At 36.9% G+C, this 19,974-nt stretch overlaps 1 long non-coding RNA gene across 2 annotated transcripts in view; it reads right to left on the bottom strand.

The window, feature by feature from the left end:
* Positions 1 to 17,129, bottom strand: part of LOC138105867 (uncharacterized) — a 75,070-nt gene extending 57,941 nt beyond the window's left edge. Inside the window, exons 1-3 of one of the 2 annotated variants that reach the window (XR_011148750.1) lie at positions 17,036 to 17,129; positions 16,454 to 16,512; positions 3,615 to 3,705 (exon numbers count right to left, since the gene is read on the bottom strand). This is a non-coding gene — a long non-coding RNA (uncharacterized lncRNA). Of the gene's footprint in view, positions 1 to 3,614; positions 3,706 to 16,453; positions 16,765 to 17,035 lie in introns of those variants that run through there. The other variant, XR_011148749.1, reaches the window with a different exon arrangement.
* Positions 17,130 to 19,974: the final 2,845 nt, after the last annotated feature.

Raw genomic sequence — 19,974 nt, 5'->3', positions numbered from 1 at the left:
TTTTTTTTTTTTTTCTTTGTGAAGAAGAAATAACATCATAGGTGAGCAAAAGCATAATATAAGCTCTGAAATGCATCATAGTGTACTAAAGGTTATACAAGCTTTGAGCATGTCTTCCGAGGCAGGTGATATGCTCCATATTCTCCCTAGCAGAACCAAACATCTCACAGTGGGTTAAATGCTGATGGTGTATGAAGTTGAAGGCAAGAGAATCATCACTTCAGTGCCTACTCTCTTCTAATCAAACTTACTGCAATTCCATAAAAAAAGTAGACAGGTTTGCATACAAAAATCACTCGTATATGTGCAACCTACAAAGTTTGAAAGAAATACGTTATCTGAAAGAAGGGTTACGAAGTTTGTAAGGCAACTCATCAAGACTGAGTAATGTGATAATGGTGTAGAGTTGAATAATTAGATTCATAAGGAATGAGTAAAAAGGAAACTTTAATAATCAAAAGAATTGGACAAAAGCAAGACCTTAGGTTAAGAATTTACTTCTGTCCCTATTTGTGAGAGATACATATTTATGATCAAAGTTCTGTATTTCCTTTTTCATCTTTCCTGGATAATGTATGGAGCAGTAAGCTAATTTTTCACATTAGTGTATATTATTCTGCACATCTCTTTCAGCTGCCTAAAACTTTTCCTGTGTGATTCATCTGCAAAAGAAGAAAGGCAATGAGCAACCCACAAAAAAGATTAATAATGAGAGTTGATGGTGCATGATTGTACCAATCAGTGAGCCTAAGCCTCAGAGTTAGAGCCTCAGCACTACACAAAAAAGGGTAAGCAGAATCAGCATGAACAACATCCTCATCATGCAAAACTTTTAATCCAAATGTTTACACTTGGCATGCATAATAAGTAGTATCTTTTTCCTATTAGGCTTTCCTTGTTCTTTCTTTTCAGAACTGATTTGCGAAAAAGTGGAAACTCTGCACAATACACCTTGTCTTCTTTAGCTCCAAAAGTATCCTTATCTTGTATATGATGTGGCAAGTAAGTAATATGCCAGGTATTAAACTGCTAATAGTGATCCCATAGCCCTTTCTGTCGTTTTTGTTGACAGTTCATTAGGGCAGCTGCCAAAGGAAACCTCTTGTACAAAGTCTCCGTTGCATATCATCACTACAAGGTCCTTCTGACTTCTGCCCTATCTTTTAGTTCTGTGCATCCAAACTTGCAATCTTTCCTTTGCCTGTCTATACAGGGAAGCTGGAATACATGATAATACTGGTCAATCAGATGGGTGTACAACTTACGTAATTAATTATCTTCTATTCAATTTTTAATTAATCGGGGGTGGGGGGTTGCACTGTGGGAGATTTCTTACTGGTTTGAGTTTTCCCTGTCTTTTAGTTGCAACCAGACATGTTTAAGATGTTATTTTAGTTTTGGATTTTATATTTTAATGTAGACAAAGATATTGAATATAGTGCAGAACCATGTACTTCAGTGCTGAGGGTGGTGAATAATTTCAGGTAAACATCAGTTAATTTTTTACCCTTTTTCTTTTTTTGAGGAGAGGGTGATATCTTTAAAAAGCTGCTGCCAATTTTTAGAATTTATTTTTAAACCAGCACTGTGGAATTCTAAAACCACAGGAAAAAAATCAAATCCTGGGTGGGCAAGAGGGTGAAGGAAAAATTAAAATAAAAATAATTATAGAATCTACTCAGCTCTAATTATCTGATTGTCACAATTTGCAGATTTCTTCACAGGTGCATCCTGTTCATTGACCAAAACCCAAAAGTTTGTAATATGTAGTTACAGTATATTGCAATATTATTTAAATTCTGACTCTGCTTGGATACCTTTAGTGGCTGATTAGAGAACTTTACTATGATTTTTAAAAGTTAGCAATTAATACTATGCATGTACTGACACCTCAGACAGATATATTTCATCCATTAATTGCATAATAATGAGCATTTAAAGCACATTAGTAAAGGTAATAACTGTCAAATACTCGTGATTAAGAAAAACTCTTCCTTTTACAGCAGAAGGAAAAAATATCTGAAATGAATCTGTTTCAATAGAAAATCGAAGATAAGGATAGTGGCAAAATCTAGCCTTTGGAAAATCAATGAAATTTTTTGACATTTTTTGAATCCAACTCAAGAAAAGTGGCTAAAAGAATGTAAAGATGTGTAACATACTGAATGGAACACAATATGACCACACATGAAAAAGTCTTACATCTCTTTTTAAATCTTCATACATTCAAGAAAATGTGTCATTTTTCATTCAAGAGAAAAAAAAAAAAATGGACAGTAACTTCAAATTATCAGAAAGTGCTTTTCTTTGCCCAATTTTCTAGATAAGAATGGCAATAATTTAAAGTAAAATCATCTTCTGTTTGACATTACAAATACGATATATCTATACCTGTAAATTTACTTTTCTTTCAAAATAAAGACCTTGCTTTGCTGCCTTCTGACAGCAAGAATCGATTTCCTAAAAAAACCCTCATCCGTTTTCAAAAATTAATCTTTGAAAAGCTTAAAATGTCACATCATCCAGATTGTGTTTCTAAGTTTTTACTTTTAGTCCGATTCTTCACCTGCAGAGAGTACTTTTGTGCAGAGATTCTTCATTACAACATTTTTTTTTTTCTTAGAGACCTAAAGAAAGCTGATTCTTGTCATCTACATAAACTCTGCCACTGGGAGAATGAAACAAAAGATCTGTCAGACATGCAAGCCCCCAACTCCCAGAGAATATAACACATGCGTAAGAGAGTAAACCTGCCTAAGATATTCCTATGTGAATACTCTGTTAAATTACAGAGGAAAATATCCTGTGTCTGCCATTACAAGTTTCAATCTTGCTATTAAAACCCCAGCCTCAAAAAAACCCCAAATAACTTTCTAATTATGCAACATTTTTATTGAATTCTTTTGGGTGTTAGACTGGCAATTGCTCTACTACCAAAATATCTGGCTATTTATAGGGAAACATCATGGCACTTCCTCATTTTCTTTCAAAGATTAAGTAGGAAGTTTTTTCTCAAATGTCTCAAGAGAGATTCTTGCTATTGGACCAGAAAACACTCTTGTAGGAAAGACATAATGGGAAAAGGACTTTGTAGGACGTAAGATAGGAAGTAAATCAAGTGATTGCCAATATCCAAGTATGAATAAATCAAAATATTTTAAGATTTCAACCTTCATATATGCAAATAGTAAAAAAGCCACTCTTTTATGAGGGAACTTTGTTTTGGACATCCTATAAGTCACTCAGGTATTTCATGTGAACAGTTGTTAATGACTCCATACTACTACTACTACTGCTACTACTACTACTACTACTTATAATAAATCCCACAAACAGACTTCAACACCTCAAAATAAACCAATTACATACAAGATTTAATTTTTTTTTCCTCAACATACAATACATTTTTGCACAAAATCAAGTCTCAAACCCCAATTTCTGTGCAGCTTTTCTATTTGTTTTGGACACCCAAGGGCAAAATATGGCACCTCCCTTTTTCTACAGAAACAGTAATAATTTAGTTCTATGTTTTACTTCAGTGGAGGCCTCCTGACATGTTATTAGATTAGTGAGGAAACTGAAAGAGAGATCTAAACCAGGAATAGTTTGCATACCTGACCATACAGTGGTTAGAATAGATCAATGAGAGCAAATATCAAAGGTCATTCATCTTCCCAGACAATGCAAATCCAAAGGTCATTTCACCTGAAAAAAATCACACTCTTAACATACTGTATCTTGAAGGAAAAATGTGCAATTTAAACAGTATATGAGATAACAAGACTTCAGAAAATGAAACAAAGAAGGGTTTTTAAAAGTTTGAAAGCAATTCAAATTTAATTTGAAATGGACTGCGGAGCCTTTTAAATTTTATCTCTACATGTTCTTTTAACTTGCAAGAATCCCTTTGAGGACTGGTTTAATCTGCATAAGTACATTATGTGCTTTCACAAGTTTTTCATAATTTGCACTCCAAATGCTTAAAAATCCTGGTTTCAAGGATCTTTTTGGGTGAGTTTTTAGGGTTGTGTTTTGTTTTTTTTTTTTAATCCATGTTACAGTTATGAGATGTAATGAAGAAATTTATACAGGGGAAAGTGATGAAGGGCATTAGGACACCATAAATTGATTCAGTATAGCAAATTAAATGTTGAAGGCCTAGGCTTCAAAAATGCATTAGAATTTAAGTTCCAAATACACTTAAAGTTATATTTGTAATTATAAACTTCTCAGAGATTCATATTGCCCTCTACCAATATTATTCTTGAAGCAATCATACCCACAATCTCTGGTGTAAATTCCATTTCATCTTCCACACTTCTAATACAAAGTGCTAGCTCTATTACTTCAAGCACAGTGATTTAGACCAGTTTCATATACATTCTACAGTAATATAAACTGCCTCTAAGAGAAGGAGAAGCAATTATGAAATATTTTCTCATTTGTTCTTCTCCTTATAAAAAGCTCACAGACAATTTACAGGGATGTAGGATGATGGTATCTTACAATGCATCACCTTGCTCCACTGATCATGCCAGTATGATTCAAGTCTTTTGGTGTCAAACCCATCAATTCAACTTGGGTAATTAACTTTGCTCCCACAGATGTTTAGGATGACTATGGATTAATTAACTTGGAGTAGCATTCATCAGGTTAACACCCAAGAAGAGTAATCAGCCTACACTGACATTCACTAAGTATTAATGTGATGTTTTTAAGAGACTCTGATAAGAGCTTCTTGAAACTGTTGGAAAAATCATTCTTTCTAAATACAGTTTTGTTAATTAAAAAAAATGTTCAGATTATGCAATGGTTCTTTCTTATTGTTCTTGACTGAAATAATGGAAATTTGACTCAACAATAAGAGTTTTGGTCCAAGTATCTGAAATTGCAGTGCATCTTGCATCACTAGACCCCAGACTGCCTCAGATACTACACGAAGGCTGGATGTTGCTTCAGATTCTTACCTGGAAGTCTGGGTAGATTGAAACGATTGGTTTTTTTAAACTCAAATCTAGATTTGTTTTCAGGTTTATACTTGGAGATACTAAAATCTTTTCAAACTCCTCTTAACTGCTTATGCAGTTTATAGGCCAAGATGTTGGCAATGACCCCACGTTGCATAGTTCCTATCTACTCCTGGCATTCAAACCATCTCTCAGACATGACTTGTCAGTACATGCACTGTTTGCTCCCTAAGAGCAGCAAAGACACAATGTAGCCATTAATTGTGTCTTACAGTCCCGGGGGAAAAAAGAGAAATAGGCACTAAGAACGACTGACATGTACAGTGGGATTTGCTTAGACCATTTTTCCCCCTCTTAAAAAATTATTGATGCTATGCTATAAAAAAAATCAATTTGACTGTAAAAGACTACCACTTACCAAGGATGACTCAATGAAAAAAAAATAGTGAAATACAACACCAAATAACTGACTGCTATTCAAGTACTTACTGAGTTCATTTATGTCTTTTCATCTCTAAGAGCTACTTAGATTCCTAAACCTAAGCAGAGAACTTCTCTAGAAAACAGGAAAAAACCAACCTATACACATTTTCTCCAAGAGGTATTGCAAAAGGTATTCCACCTCTCCTTTGCCTTTGAAGAGCTTCTTTCAACTACATCAGACTGCATGATATCCTATTAAGGCTTCTAAGAAAACTGTACAGATGTATTTAGTACTATTGATTTTTTTGCAACATTAAAGACCATAGACATCACAGTCAGTGATTAAAAAGCACTATAAATTCTTATTCGGGCCAACAAGTAACTGTAAACACAAGGAAAAACAAATAGATGCAGATGCTTAAAGTTATTTCTCTTTCTGCCTGCACTGGTAGAGACATTTCAAGGCATCTCAAGAGTCAATTTAGTAGTGAAAAAGTTACAAACTTGACAATAGCTTAAACCCTTATAAATCCTCAGGTTATGAGTGATGTGGCTACCAGTTTGAAGAGCTTTCCCCACTGCTTGCCAAAACATGTAACGCCACCACAATCAAGAGAGATTTCTTTGGGGCATTTCTCCAATGATCTCCATCAAGATGTTACTGCCTTACGGCAGAGCAGAGGCTGTGGCTTCCCCAGGCTCTGGTTCGCTCACATCCTTGCTATGCCACATACAAACACACCAGGTGTACTCAAGGTGCAACAGGCTGACATCTGACTTCTGTCCAGTTTGGCTGAGTTCCTGTGAAGTGCCTTGAACCTGTCAGAGCTGCTGCACACACATGCTGGGCTGCACAAAATCTGATGCCATTCAACCATTTGCTGAGGTCATAGCTGAAGAATTCAGCAGAGAACACAAGAAAATCTGGTGTTCATGCTAATTTGGGGACAGCTTCAACAAATGCTATAGGCACATTTGCTATGTCTAATCACCCCTAGGAAGAAATTAGCTGGCAGTTAAGCAAACTAATGCAGTGTCCTTTATTCGATCTTCAGCTTTCTGGAGATACAGAAAATCAATTAAGTTGCACTGCAGCAATTGTAGGCCTGAGCATAAATATTCCTTGCCATAAGAGAAATCACTCATCAAGCACACTTCTTTGTTTCAGCATGCTGTAACAATACATTTTCAGGTATTTAATGCAATTTTACTTCATTCATACCAATAGACAAAGGGAGCTGCTCTACATTCCACTCTTCATGACTCTCTCTCTCTGAATTCAATACACGTGAAAAGTATCAGGATCATAAGTTAAACATTCAGGATGGTTTATTTTAAGCCAGCTCTACTGACATCCATTTTTGTAGTGATTTAAATGATTTACAACCTACTTTTCAGACAAAAAAAATGTACTCAGCCTGTCAGCATCAACACGTTACGTTCCCTGAGACCATACAGAAAACAGATTTGTATGTGGGTTTCAAGACAATCTTATAAAAAGCAAATCACATATATACAACTTGGAAAAGTTTAGAGACTCCATGGATCCCAAATTCAGTGTATGAGATCTTCACATAGCAATTCAAATGTTCGCTGTGAATCTTAGAGAAAGAATGAACACTAAAAGCTCCCACACATGCCATGGACCTGCACTTCCCATTCCATCCTCTAGTGTGTTAACCACTGAGTTGAAACACAGAAGGGAGACTATCAGGATTACATTCTCCACTTTGTAAGCAGAATCTAACATAAAAATTAGAAATGGCTTTTGAAAAACTCCGAAACTAGTTGACTCAACACATCTGATTTCTACATCCCCTCCAAATCACAAGGCATTCAGATGCAACTGAATACTGTTTAAGCAATTTGATATGCAAACTCTTTTTTGGGGGGAATAAAATAGGCACTTAAAAGCAGTAGATCCAAAACAACCCAGCTGCGGTCTGAAGAAATAAAGAAAGACACAAATACTGAAACCATAGAAGTCTGTCTTCTCTAGTTACTTAAATATTGTTTGGATAAGATTTTGCATAAGCGTGGCAGACTCTAACATTAATATTTAACACTAAATTTCACAAGCATTTAGTGATTCATTGTGTCTTTAGAATTCTCACCATCACAGAAAATCCAATATAAAATTTGTCAGACTCTTGTAAGAGTGTAATAGCATGATTCATTTTTGTTGCTGCAATTTTGCTGTCAAATCTTTCAGGTTTTAGTCTTTAAAAGTCAGTATCTGAAATGTTAAACCCCTCAAGCTTCAATTGCATTGTGGCTTTTCATACAGAATTAATATTAACTTTGACTAAATTATTAGAAAATTACAGCATCTTTCAATTACAGTGTAATTAAAAAAATCTTCGAATGAATTGAGCATCAATTCAGAGAAAATCTCTATTTTCACTGTAAAGCCAATGTCAGAATTCTTTACACTAAAAAATGGTCTGAAAGCAACTATTAGAGGGATTTTAATGGAACCTATGTCATCTACAATTCAATTTACAAAATGAGCCACATTTTAGTAAACAACCCTTCAGACAAGCAATATCGTTGCAGCAATTTTCAGCTGAGGCTCTAATTAAGCCTAATTTATTTCAAAGGGTTTATAATTTTAAATACAGATTTAAAATATTGTAATGTCTTAGTATATGTATCTGACTCAATTAATATTTCTTGCTTAACATGAACTTACTATTAAAAAAAGTACAAGTTCCACAAATCACACAGTTCTTATTGTTTCTGCATAGTCCCCCTTAGAAACAAACTTGATAATAATTTATGAATTATTATATGGTGTGGTGTCATGGTTTAACCCCGACCAGCAGCCAAGCTTCACACATCTGCTCGCTCACTCCCCCACCAGCAAGACTGGGAGGAGAACTGGAAGGGTAAAAGCTGGAAAACTTGTGGGTTGAGGTAAAGACAGTTTAATAGGGAGAGCAAAAGTTGCACACACAAGCAAAGCAAAACAAGGAATTGAGTGACCACTTCCCAAGGGCAGACAGGTGTTCAGCCATCTCCAGGAGAGCAGGGCCCCATCACACAGGACAGCGATTTGGGAAGACAAATGTTATCACCCCGAACACCTCCCCCTTCCTCCTTCTTCCCCCACTTTGTATATTGAGCATGATGTCACACGGTCAGGAATACCCCTTCTGTCAGCTTGGGTCACCCATCCTGACTGTGTCTCCTCCCAAACCAGCATGGCATATGAAGAGCAGAAAAGGTCTTGGCTCTGTGTAATCCCTGCTCAACAATTACAACAACATCTCTGTATTATCAGACCTGTGTTCAGCACAAATCCAAAACACACTCCCATACCTGCCACTGTGAAGAAAATTAACTCTGCCCCAGCTGAAAACAGTACATGTGGTTAGATTTATATAAGGAGATACATCTAGGATTGATCCAATCTTTGGTATAAATCTCAGTCTTTCAGGGTGTTTCAGGAAAGTACAAATACAGACAGCAGAACTCTAACACCTTTCTAAGTAGAGAGTATTTCACACTCCAGTGGAACTAGTGATATGCCCCTAACACACAGGAAAAAATAAAAATGAGAAGAAAATGGTCTTCCAGACTCAACAGTGATATAAAACAATTCTAACTCAACAGCTGGTAGTCCTTATTCTGGTTTTTAAAAGCTCCTAGCAGGTGTTATATTTCAAGGCTTAGTATACTAATGCAAGTATTATACCCACTGAAAAAGTGTAAATTTATTTCGTATAAGGAACAAAGATCAGTATAAAAAACCAGGTGTTTTTCTTTTCAATTCTCATATCTAAGAATTTGTTGCATGCATTTCCTTTTCTAGTTTGATATTGCAGCCACTGATGTAAATGTTATGAAATAAAGATGAAACATTCCAGAATATATAGGGATAATAATTTTTAAATCAGTCATAAAAAACATTTTGCACATCATTTAAGGAGTTATACAGTAAAATTGGTGTAGGAAAAAAAATTTTGTTAGTTTTCTTTGTTTTTATATCACCTCATTATTTATTATCTGCACAGAGGCAGGATGACTTGCTTCCTTTGTAAGATCTTTCGAGTTCTATGTTTTTCTTAGCAAACATCTGAAATTTTTCATCTTCCAAATGTAACTCTTGAAAGCATGGAGGATGGATCTATTTGTGAGAACATTTATCCTAGAGGTGAGCAGCTCTGTTTCAAATCTGTTTTCACCTGAGATGCTTCATGCCTTTGACAACAGGTCCCTAAACATCAAGTCTAATTTGAGCAAGAGTCACGCTCCATTGCTCTTGGGGAAATGAAGCAACTGTGCAGAAAAGAGCACAAGCTTCAGTGCATCATGGAAAAAGAAGGAGGATGGCTGTGAAGACACAGGAGTTGAGTAGTTAATGCTGATACCCCATTTACCCAGGAGTAAAGTTGTTGACTCCAGAACTTTAACTTATTCTCAACAATTTATCCAATCTACCAGCAGGCTAAGACAAAAGCAGCTGCCACTCTCAAAATGTGAGCGCTCTTTAAACATCATATGAGGTTTTCAGCTTATAGGACTTGGGGAAAAAAAAGGAATGTTTTTGTTCTTTCCTTCCTCATTCAAAGGGATTTCTTGGGAATCTGGAGAGGTCCCAGTTGACTGGAAGCAGGAGAACATCCCAATTTTCAAAAGGGCAAGAAGTATGACCTTGGAAATTTACAGGCCTGTCAGTCTCACTTCAGTGTCTTGTAAAGTTATGGAGAAGATTATTCTGGGAAATACTGAAAAACACCTGAAGGAAAACAGAGCCAGCACAGCTTCATAAGGAGAAGGTCCTTCTTGTCAAATTTGATTTACTTTTCTGACAAGGTAACCCACCTAGCTGACCAAGGGAAGCCAGCTGATGCAATCTGTTTAGATTTCACGAAAGCTTTTGATACCATCTCTTGTTGTATCCTTCAGGACAAAATGTCCAGCACACAGCTGGATAAACACAGCATGCAATGGGTGAGCAACTGGCTCATGGGTCTGGCACAAAGAGCTACAGTGAATGGGCTGACATCACATTGATGACCTTTCACCAGTGGGTCTCTGCAGGGGTCCATCCTCGGCCCTGTGCTTCTTTCAACATCTTTATAAATGACTTGGACACAGGACTCCAAGGAATACTAAGCAAGTTTTCAGGTGATACAAAATTGGGAGTTGTGGACTCCCTTGAAGGCAGAGAGGTCCTCCACCAGAGAAACCTCGACAAAATACAGGGCTGGACAATCACCAACTGTGTGAAATTTAACAAGGGCAAGTGCCCAATTCTGCACCTGGGATGGGGTGCAGATCCTGGATATACGGACAGACTGGGGAATGAGAGGCTGGAAAGCAGTGCCATGGAAAGACACCTGGTGGTCCTGGTTGATGGCAAGTTGAATAGGAGTCAGCAGTGCCCTGGCAGCCAGGAGGGCCCAAGGGAATACCCTGAAATTTTATCAGAGGAGATTCAGGTGGATATTAGGAAAATGTTCTTTCCCCAGAGGCTGTTTGGGCACTGGACCAGGCTCCCCAGGGAAGAGGTCACAGCACCCAAGCCTGACAGAGTTCCATAAGTGTTTGGACAATGCTCTCAGCAACATAGTGTGATTCTTGGGGTGTTCTGTAGGGCCAGGAAGTGGACCCGATTCTTGTGAATCACTTTCCTCTCACAATATTCTGTGATTCTGTGAATTGCAACTGTTTAGTCTTGGCAATGATTGCAGTTCCTGAGTTTTATGTGAGTACAATTAAGAATAAATAAAACCCAAACAAACAAACAAAAAAGTACACTACAAATTTATTTTTTCATTAAAAACTGAGGTGTTCGAAAAAAATTAGTGTTGAGTCACTGCTTCGTATTATCACCATCAACAACACTTTCATCTGCTTGGACTATTCTGATTAACAAAAAAAAAAGGCAGAAGATCATTGTTACTAGCGTCATTTTTCTATTAAACTGAAAAGTACAGTTTCCATATTACTGGGATACAATTTCATACATACACTAATATTTGCATTGCCTGTGCAGAGCACTTATAGTTCTTTTCTGGCCTGTCATTCTCCTACATTGTAGGAGTCCATTGTATCACTTTTCTGCAAAATAAGATAAATCAGCCTGTTGTTGGAAAGACTACATGCAATGCAGTCTTTTGTACTGGATCAAAAAGTGTCAACTAATAGGTACAAACCAGGAAGATTTCACTCATTTGTCTTATTAAGGGAAGTTAAAAATAACTATTCATCATCATAGCTATATATTCAGCTGTATCCTAGTGTATTATATATCTAGTTCCTGACAGTGCTAACTGAACCTCAATGCAATCAACAAGACATATGGAAGAAAGACTGAACAGTGCTTCAGTCATCCATCATGATTCTGCAGGTCCTGCTGAATCACAAAAAGCAAAGAGCTCAGAATCTTGAACACCCAGTGTTGCTGGAGGACAAAAGTACTTTTACTGAAAGTTCTGTTTTCTGTTTAGAACTAGCAGTGAGTCCACAGGCTTCCATGTTCCTTTCAAACTACAGAAGCAGAAGATTCTGGAATAGTTTGATACTTTTCCTGTCAGATTTCAAATGGTCAGAAAAAGCAAAAAGATATTTTTACAGTCAATTATGAACAGGACACTGCATAACAGATGCTGTCCCTCACTTACATGTAAGTAAAAGCAAAATCTTAAAATATGAAAGAATTACAGATGCAAATAATCAAATGCAGAATCTCCTACTCCTGAAAAAAAATTGAAAAAAAATAAAAGAAAGAAAAGGTGGTTTTTTGTCACAAATGAGTAAATAGGCATTCTGTGATTTTGTCTCCCAGATAATGGCATCAGTTACAGTGTGTAAGCCTGTATAAGATCCCCAACATCCTAAGAGGCATGTCTAGGACTGCAAAACCAAGCAACGAAACAAAACCACTTTTTTGTTAGGTAGAATTCCACCTGTCATCACACCTGCAGTTGCATTGCTTTTATAGATCTTTCCTGGAGAAGGAGTACATCTCATGGTTTTAGGGAAAATCATAACCCCTACAACACATACAACTGCAGTGCAGCACATACTGTGATGTTAATTAGAAACTTTCTGAATGCCAAAAAGTAACAGAACCTAAATATAGCTAGCTCTGCGTATTATACAGAACGTCTTTTGTCTCTGTACACCTGCATAGGCCAGGGCAGTATTTTGTCTTGGCAGGGCATCTCTGACTGGTATGTACTGCCTCATAATAAGCAATAACATTTTTTAAAAAGCAAGATTAAGATATCAAAGGACAACGACAATATCCTACAGAGTTTTTAATATGCTTAATGCCTAATACTCATTGGCATCTATAATGAGATTGGTGTTCACAACTTGCTATCCTGAGATACACCTCCCCACCCCTGAAACATGAAGCAAGAAGCCCCAAGGCAGCCATAGAACAATTCATAACCCTCTACATTACCAAAACCCAGCAAATTTATTATTTAGGGCCTCATAACAGTTTTGAGATGCTAATAAGACTGTATCAGAGCCCAATGAATTAATAGCTTAACATAATTAAGCCTTTTTGTGACTCACACAGAACACATGAGCACAGAGATGACATATCCTTCTCACAAACTAAGGAAAAGAGAAAACTTGATTCCACCAGGGAATTTATTTTTATTTACTTGATCCAGCAATTCCAAATCCTTTACCTCACAAATGGAGACTGGAAAATGATCTCAAGAAGTAGGTTATTGAGTGTAGGAAGTATTCAGAAAAGTCACCAACTATCATGCAACAGCCAGGTCTTACTGATATTAAGTACTGACATCAAGAAATGCTTCCCTGAGAGAAAAAAGTAGTTTTCACACTTTTTCTTTCTCTAGTCCTGTGCTTCCTGAAGAATCCTCCACTAAGTCAAATAAGTGAAAGTAAAAAACTGGAGTTGAACTAGTCCTTTTACTTTAGGATGATGTCTAAGAAAGAAGGAACTGCACCTGCCTATGTGATCCCTGTAAAAGCTTGCAGGGCTAGGGACTGGAAACATTGATGAATAGGGATGGTTTGGTCACAAAAGTGACAATAAAAATTTGCAGCTGTCTGGTTTTCTGTGTTCTCCAGCAAATAATTACTCTACAAGAGGTTTAAAAGTATTTGCTTGATTGCAAAAGTACATTCTTCATCTGGCTTTTTGCATATATAAATATTTGTTCATATTTTGGTTTTCAGACAAAAGTCTCGCTAGCACTCTTTGTTTCCAGTCAAAGTAGAAGTATTTGTCATAGTGTCATCATGCATTATCATTGTGATATCACCAATTTAAGGCATATTTAGAAATAAATTCCAGAATGAGATAAAAACTTTTAAAAACCCAAGTCTATTACAATGACAGTAAATTAGAAGACTTTAAGATTTTAAGAGACACAAGTCTAATTAGCATTGAAGACATCTGGTAAATCATAAAGCCAACAAGGTTTTTCTGCCTCTAAAAGGAAAAAGCAGCCTGTTGGAGGTCATTCTGCCATCACCCTTAGAAATGTCTGTGCTGGTTCTGGCTAGGGTAGTTTTCTTCCTAGCAGTGAGTACAGAGATTCATTCTGGAGTTAGGATGAGAATAATTTTCATTACTCCTGAGAAGTGCTCACACAGTTTTTTTCTGTTCCTCACCCCACTGATGAGAAGGCTCAAGGTGCACAAGGAGTTGGGAGGGGACATGGCCAGGACACCTGACCCCAACTGACCATGACCATATGGACGTTCCTTACCATATGGTGTCGTGCTCAGCATATAGAGCTGGGGAGGTGGGAGAAAACGAGGGATGTTCAGAGGATGGTGGGTTTTTTCCGAAGTCACTGTTAAGGATGATGGAGCCCTGCTTTCCAGGGAATGGCTGACCACCTGCCTGTCATGGGAAGTGGTGAATGAATTGCTTGCTTTGCTTTGTTTGTGTGTGGTCTTTGCTTTCCCTTTTAAACTGCCTTGATCTCAACCCACGAACTTTCTCACTTTTAGTCTTGCAATTCTTTCCTTGGCATGGATAGTTTATTTTTTAACAAGTTCTTCCATGTGGGATGTCTGGAAAAGGCAAAGGATCTTGTCTTTTTTTACGCAGGGCAACAAAGTGTTTCTTCAAGTTTAATAAATTATTACAGCCATGTCTGTGGCAGGAACATATTGTTGCTTTACATGTAGGCAAGCTCAATCATTACTGCCACTGCACTTTGAAAAAAACATCTATCAACTTGTATATTGAACTACAAAGGTTTTTACGGGTCCCCTTCCTTAAAATGGATTTCCAGTGTCACTAATAACTAATATTTGAGTACATTTACAGCAAATGTATTGCTACATTTGTATTGCTAAAATAACAGCATTTGAATTGTGTTAATCTTAGGAAAATTAGCAACATATATAACTAACTAATATAACTGATTGTAAGCTATATATTTGAAAGTGATAAGAGTACACTACCCTTCTAAGCAATTGATTTTATGAACTCGGATACTGACAAGTGACCAAACCAAGAAATGAACAAAATATGTTTTAGTCTCAGTTGTTAGTTTTAGGCCGGTTCAGTTTTTGGTTTTTTTTTTAATAGAATTAGAAAAGAACACAAAATATTTGTAAACAGAGAAAAAACCTAAAATTTCACTAATAGGTTTGGGCAATTTTTTCCTTGGCTGGTGTTTTTGGTTGGTTGGTTTTATATGTTGTTGGTTTGGGGTTTTTTTCCCATCTGGCTTGCTTTAAATACATCTGCAGAATCATTCTACTGAGAGAGACAAGACTCATGTGCCTATGTTTTAACATTCTTTAAGTGACATTTTAATTCCAATTTTTTTTCCTATCACTATCCATTTATAGGGTGTTTTTCCATTCACTCACAAACTGCAGAAAGAAGGTTTTTTCTGCAAAAAGAAATGAAGTGGGTATCAACACTAAAGCTAAGAATACCGTAAAAATTTCAAAGGTTTAGGAAGAAATAGAGGAGAAAGAAAGAAAAAAAGGAAATTGAATGAAACTCTGAATAGGGCACTGTGAGTTAAGAAACACAAACAACAAAATTCTCTTCAGGCAAAACTACCTGTAAATATAAAGCTGCATTTGCAGGCCCTCAGTGGGGACATTTGTTTAATTAAATGAGGTATACATACCACATTACCAATTTCAGCTCTTCACCCAGTGGCTCTGGTTCAAGATTTCAATTCTTTACAAAAATGCATAGCTTAGAGAGGAAAGTACTTTTGGCATTATATTTATTGTACATTTGTTTTACTTTAAGAATTATAATTCTTTTCCTAGTTTGGATATTATTAGTCAAAACCATTTCTTCATATTCTGCTATCATTGACACTGATGTGATTTCACAAATAAAGAAGCGAAGGGAAAATCCATGTTAGACAAGTTTAATGAGGCACAGCTAGTGTAAATGGGTATTGCCTCACTAGTTTCCATAGTATTTCCGGACATCATTGGTCACTAATAATAGACATTGTCAGACAATCTGGTTTTGGTGGGGGTTTTTAAGCAGAGACGTTAGCTATCCAGAAACAATGAAAAGGGAAAGAAAAATGTTATCTAATCAGTGAAGAAAAAATAAGTCAGTACATTACATCAGAAGTAATGAAAAGAGACAAGAAAATATATTATTAGAAACTACCAGAAACTGTTGGCTGAATAGACTACAGAAAGCTTTAAAAGCAAAATATAAAATATGTGTACATTAGATGCTCCATTGATGGACCTATAAGAACCTGTATATTCAATGAGCTACACTAGAGGTGTTTAATCAGGTAACTTTCTCCTTATTTCTCTCTCAGATCTGAACCCCAGTAAAGCGAGGAGAAAAAGTGAAAAAGCAAAACTGAGATGAAGATAAGTAAGCACCTAAGGAAAACAACAATCAGAGCAGAAAAAAAAGACTTTATAAAATAATTAGGAGACACATGATTGATCAGATGGTTCCAGATAATTTTCGGAAGTTCCTTTGAAATCAAAAAATTTCAATGAACACATGGTTTTCAAAACATGACATGCTGTATTGAAGATAATGCATAAAACCAAGCAGTATAGCCACTATGCAAGAAAAATAATGCTACTAATAATTTTTTAAAACTCACCACTTTGTCTAGGATCAAATTCCATTGCAGTAGGACATCCATGAGGAAATGGAATGAAGCTGTTTCAGAGAAAGTTCAGAACGGACATTAGGAAAAGTTCTTCACCGAGAAGTTGTTCAGTCACTGGAATAAGCTCCCCAGGAATGTGGTTGTGTCATCAAGTCTGTCAGAGCTCAAGTATCCAAACAATGCTCTTACCCATACGGTTTAGTTTTAGGTAGTACTGTGAGGACTGGACTGGAAGTCCAACTGATAGTTAGGCTTAATGATCCTTATGCATCATTTCCAACTGGAGAAATTCTATGACTCTGTAACAGTGGCCTTGTAAAAAAGGCTCCAGAGAAAGAGATGAAGAATCAAGTATTTTGAAGGTTAAAATAATTTTTATTTTTACCATTTTCTTAAGGCAATATATGAATTGCCATACTGTAGAGAGGGGTTTTGCAGCCACTGGGAGCTGGCAGAAGGGGGTTTTACCCCTCGCGTGCCGACACAAAAAAGCCCGGAGGTGAACGCTGAAACCCCTCTGGAAGGCGGCACTCAGTGCCCAGCACACAATGAAAATGGGGCAGAGCTCCTCACCCAAAGGGGCTGTATCCTTCTGTCACTGTCAGGCAGGCACGCAGGCAAAGAAGTAAAGAGAGGGGACTCTCCCTTTGTGCTCCACGCAGGTTTATTCCCGTGAAACCACAGGGACAAGTTGGTGGGCGGGTTCAGGGATCTTATAGTGGGTACAGAATAGGTGGGGAAAGGGATCCCAGCCAATGGGAGAGAAACAAGCAGGTGGGATTGACAGGAAGGGAACCAATGGGAACAACACATAGGAGGGACTCAGGGAAGGATCCAATGGGGCGTTGAGGAACAAAGAACTTTATAGAACTGATACATATTAAAAAAGGGAAATGAATATACATAATTTCATACATAAAACAGAGACGGGAAAACATTAACCAATGGGAAAAACATGCAAAAGGCAGAACAAGGGAATCATGAGCTCTCACCATGACTGCAAAGTTACATGCTAAACTTGGGTTGCTGACCACCACAGCTGCTTGTTTGAGTTCTCCTCAGAAGACAGAATGGTTGGAGCCACCTGCACTGCCACACTGTAGTGCATTTGATCAAAATGTTTTGCAACATACCAGTCATTGATAGGAATTCTTTGACCTTTTGTTTAAAAGCATATGCATTTTCTATGCAATACACAGTTGAAGAGAAACTGTCCACAAAATGTTCTCAGCCATATTTGCATGTTAGTGTCAAGGTCCTGGCAGCTCTCTGCAACAAATACTGTGCAGCATGTAGGACAATCAACCTGAAAAAAACACCTTGAAAAACAGCACTCAGAAGGAAGTAGGCAGAACAGGTTGTACAAAGAAAAGTACTCTTTATTTAGATATTTAGATTACCCTTGGTTAGCCTAAAACTACATATGGCATCTTCTTTAGCTACATTTTATGCAGCTGTCTCTGCTAAATCTTTCTACTAATACATCTTATTTGCAAAGCAAATAGACCTGTGCATTAATTACCCAATCTTCTGTTCAGGTTTCTAGAAAGAGACTGGAAACAGAGGAGATGGCAGTCAGGAAGAAGGAACAGCAGGAAGGCTGTAAGTAAGCTTCTTTTACTGGGGGTCTGTGGGATGCACATAAATTCCAGATGCTCTTAATGAATCAAACCAAAAGATGACCAAATTCAACTTCTTCCCTGGTAGGATTTCTGGACCATTGACAGAGATCAAGCTGTACGATATGAACTGATGGAGGCCATGCCCACCCAAGGGGTGAGCACAGAACATATTAATGTCATAATCCTGCACTTCTCTGAGATGCTGAAAATGTTTTGCATGCTCAAAGTTGTGTCATTATATTAGCACAGCGCTTTACCTGAACAACACACTTAACAGCTCAGCAGGCTAATGAACCAGGCAGAATGCCACGCTCCAAGCTGGCTCCGAGCTTGCTGTGCGGTCTCCAGATGGCACTGCCTTGTGATGTGTAGCTGGACTTGAATGACATGAAGGATTAAAATAAAATTTATAAAGCATATTATCTCCTGCTTATGTTTCAGGTGCACGGACTAGGTGAAGATTGCCAGCCAAACCATATAAAAATATTTGAAAAAGTGAAACCACAAATGCAAAGATAAACGAACTTAAAAGGTAAAAAGCAACTATAACACAATGTTAAAAAAGCAAAATTACTAACATTGTTGACAACAAAAGAACAGTGTTTCTTAAGGGTAAACTAGATAAGCCATTGCCTTCTCTTCCTTCCTCTCTTGTTCTGCTCATCTCTTACCCCTCCCAATCAGATTAAGCGAGGCGGTTATTATTCTAATTGTAGGAGTGAGAACAATGCTTTTCAATTTTGCTGCTGCGGTCATTCACTGAAACATTTATTGATTGAAAAACCCCCATCAGAATTTTGATTATCCTAACATTCTCTCTGGAAGTGAAAGGGACAGGCTTTCTTATTTCATTTTTTGCAAAATTACAGTAATTGGTATCTGACCTTTTTGGAATAGACTGTTAAGCTCTACACTGCTGGATTTTTTTCATCGATTCAATTATTTAAATTATGGCTATCTCAAAAGGAGCAACAGGGTGCAAACAATAATAGAATATTTAAATGAAACTGAAAACTGATTCTCCACCACTACCCCGTTAACACAAAACATGCTGAAAATCCAACCTCTGGAGGCCTCTCACACTTGGATTAAAATTTAGTTTTTAAATAATCAAACTAAACCATCAGAAATAAAGACAAATGACATTTCTGAGAGTTTAAAAAAAAAAAAAAGACTAAATGAAAGTACAAGGATAGAAAAAATAAAAAGCTGCATCGATATATGAAAATGAATATTGGAGAAATAAGTCATTCTTAATTAGTCTAAAAGAATTTATTCATTCTGACCACATATCTTTATAAAAAATAAAGATAGAAAAAAGAAAGGGCAGCTCAGTAAATTGTACGCAAGGTCAAATGCTTTCCAGAACAATCACCAGTAAAAAGTCACCATTCCCCACTGCTATCATAGAAACAGTATCCTTCTTTCCTAATCAAGACATGAGAAAGGCTACTGACTTGTCAGTCACATGGTAAATCCATGAGAATCCAACCTGGGCACAATTCTGTAGGACTTAAAAGGCAAACTGAGATTAAACCACTACTGAAAACTATTTAAGTATATCTTCTGACCTCAAGTGGTTAAAAAAATACTGGGAGGTGAATATACCATTTTCAGAAATTAAGATATGTTCGATTCAGGACAGGATAATGTAAAAATTATCCAGTGGAAGATAGACAGTCATCATAAATTAGTACTTTCAGTCCCTTCAGAGAGTCTCTTCTTGTATGAAGTATTGTCATGGAGTAAAATCTTACATCTGGCAAGACTTTTCACTCCCTCAATTAAGCCCTCCTTCAGTTTCTATGTGAGAGCCACCACTACCTCAGGAGGTGCTGAAAAGGCAACCATTCTCCTTGGGAAAGGACAGGTAATCAGTGTCAGCTTCCT

Source organism: Aphelocoma coerulescens, chromosome 2 (assembly GCF_041296385.1).
Source record: "Aphelocoma coerulescens isolate FSJ_1873_10779 chromosome 2, UR_Acoe_1.0, whole genome shotgun sequence".
Lineage (NCBI taxonomy): Eukaryota > Metazoa > Chordata > Aves > Passeriformes > Corvidae > Aphelocoma > Aphelocoma coerulescens.
Note: the sequence above shows the minus strand (reverse complement) of the source record. Positions and strands in the feature narration are given on the sequence as shown.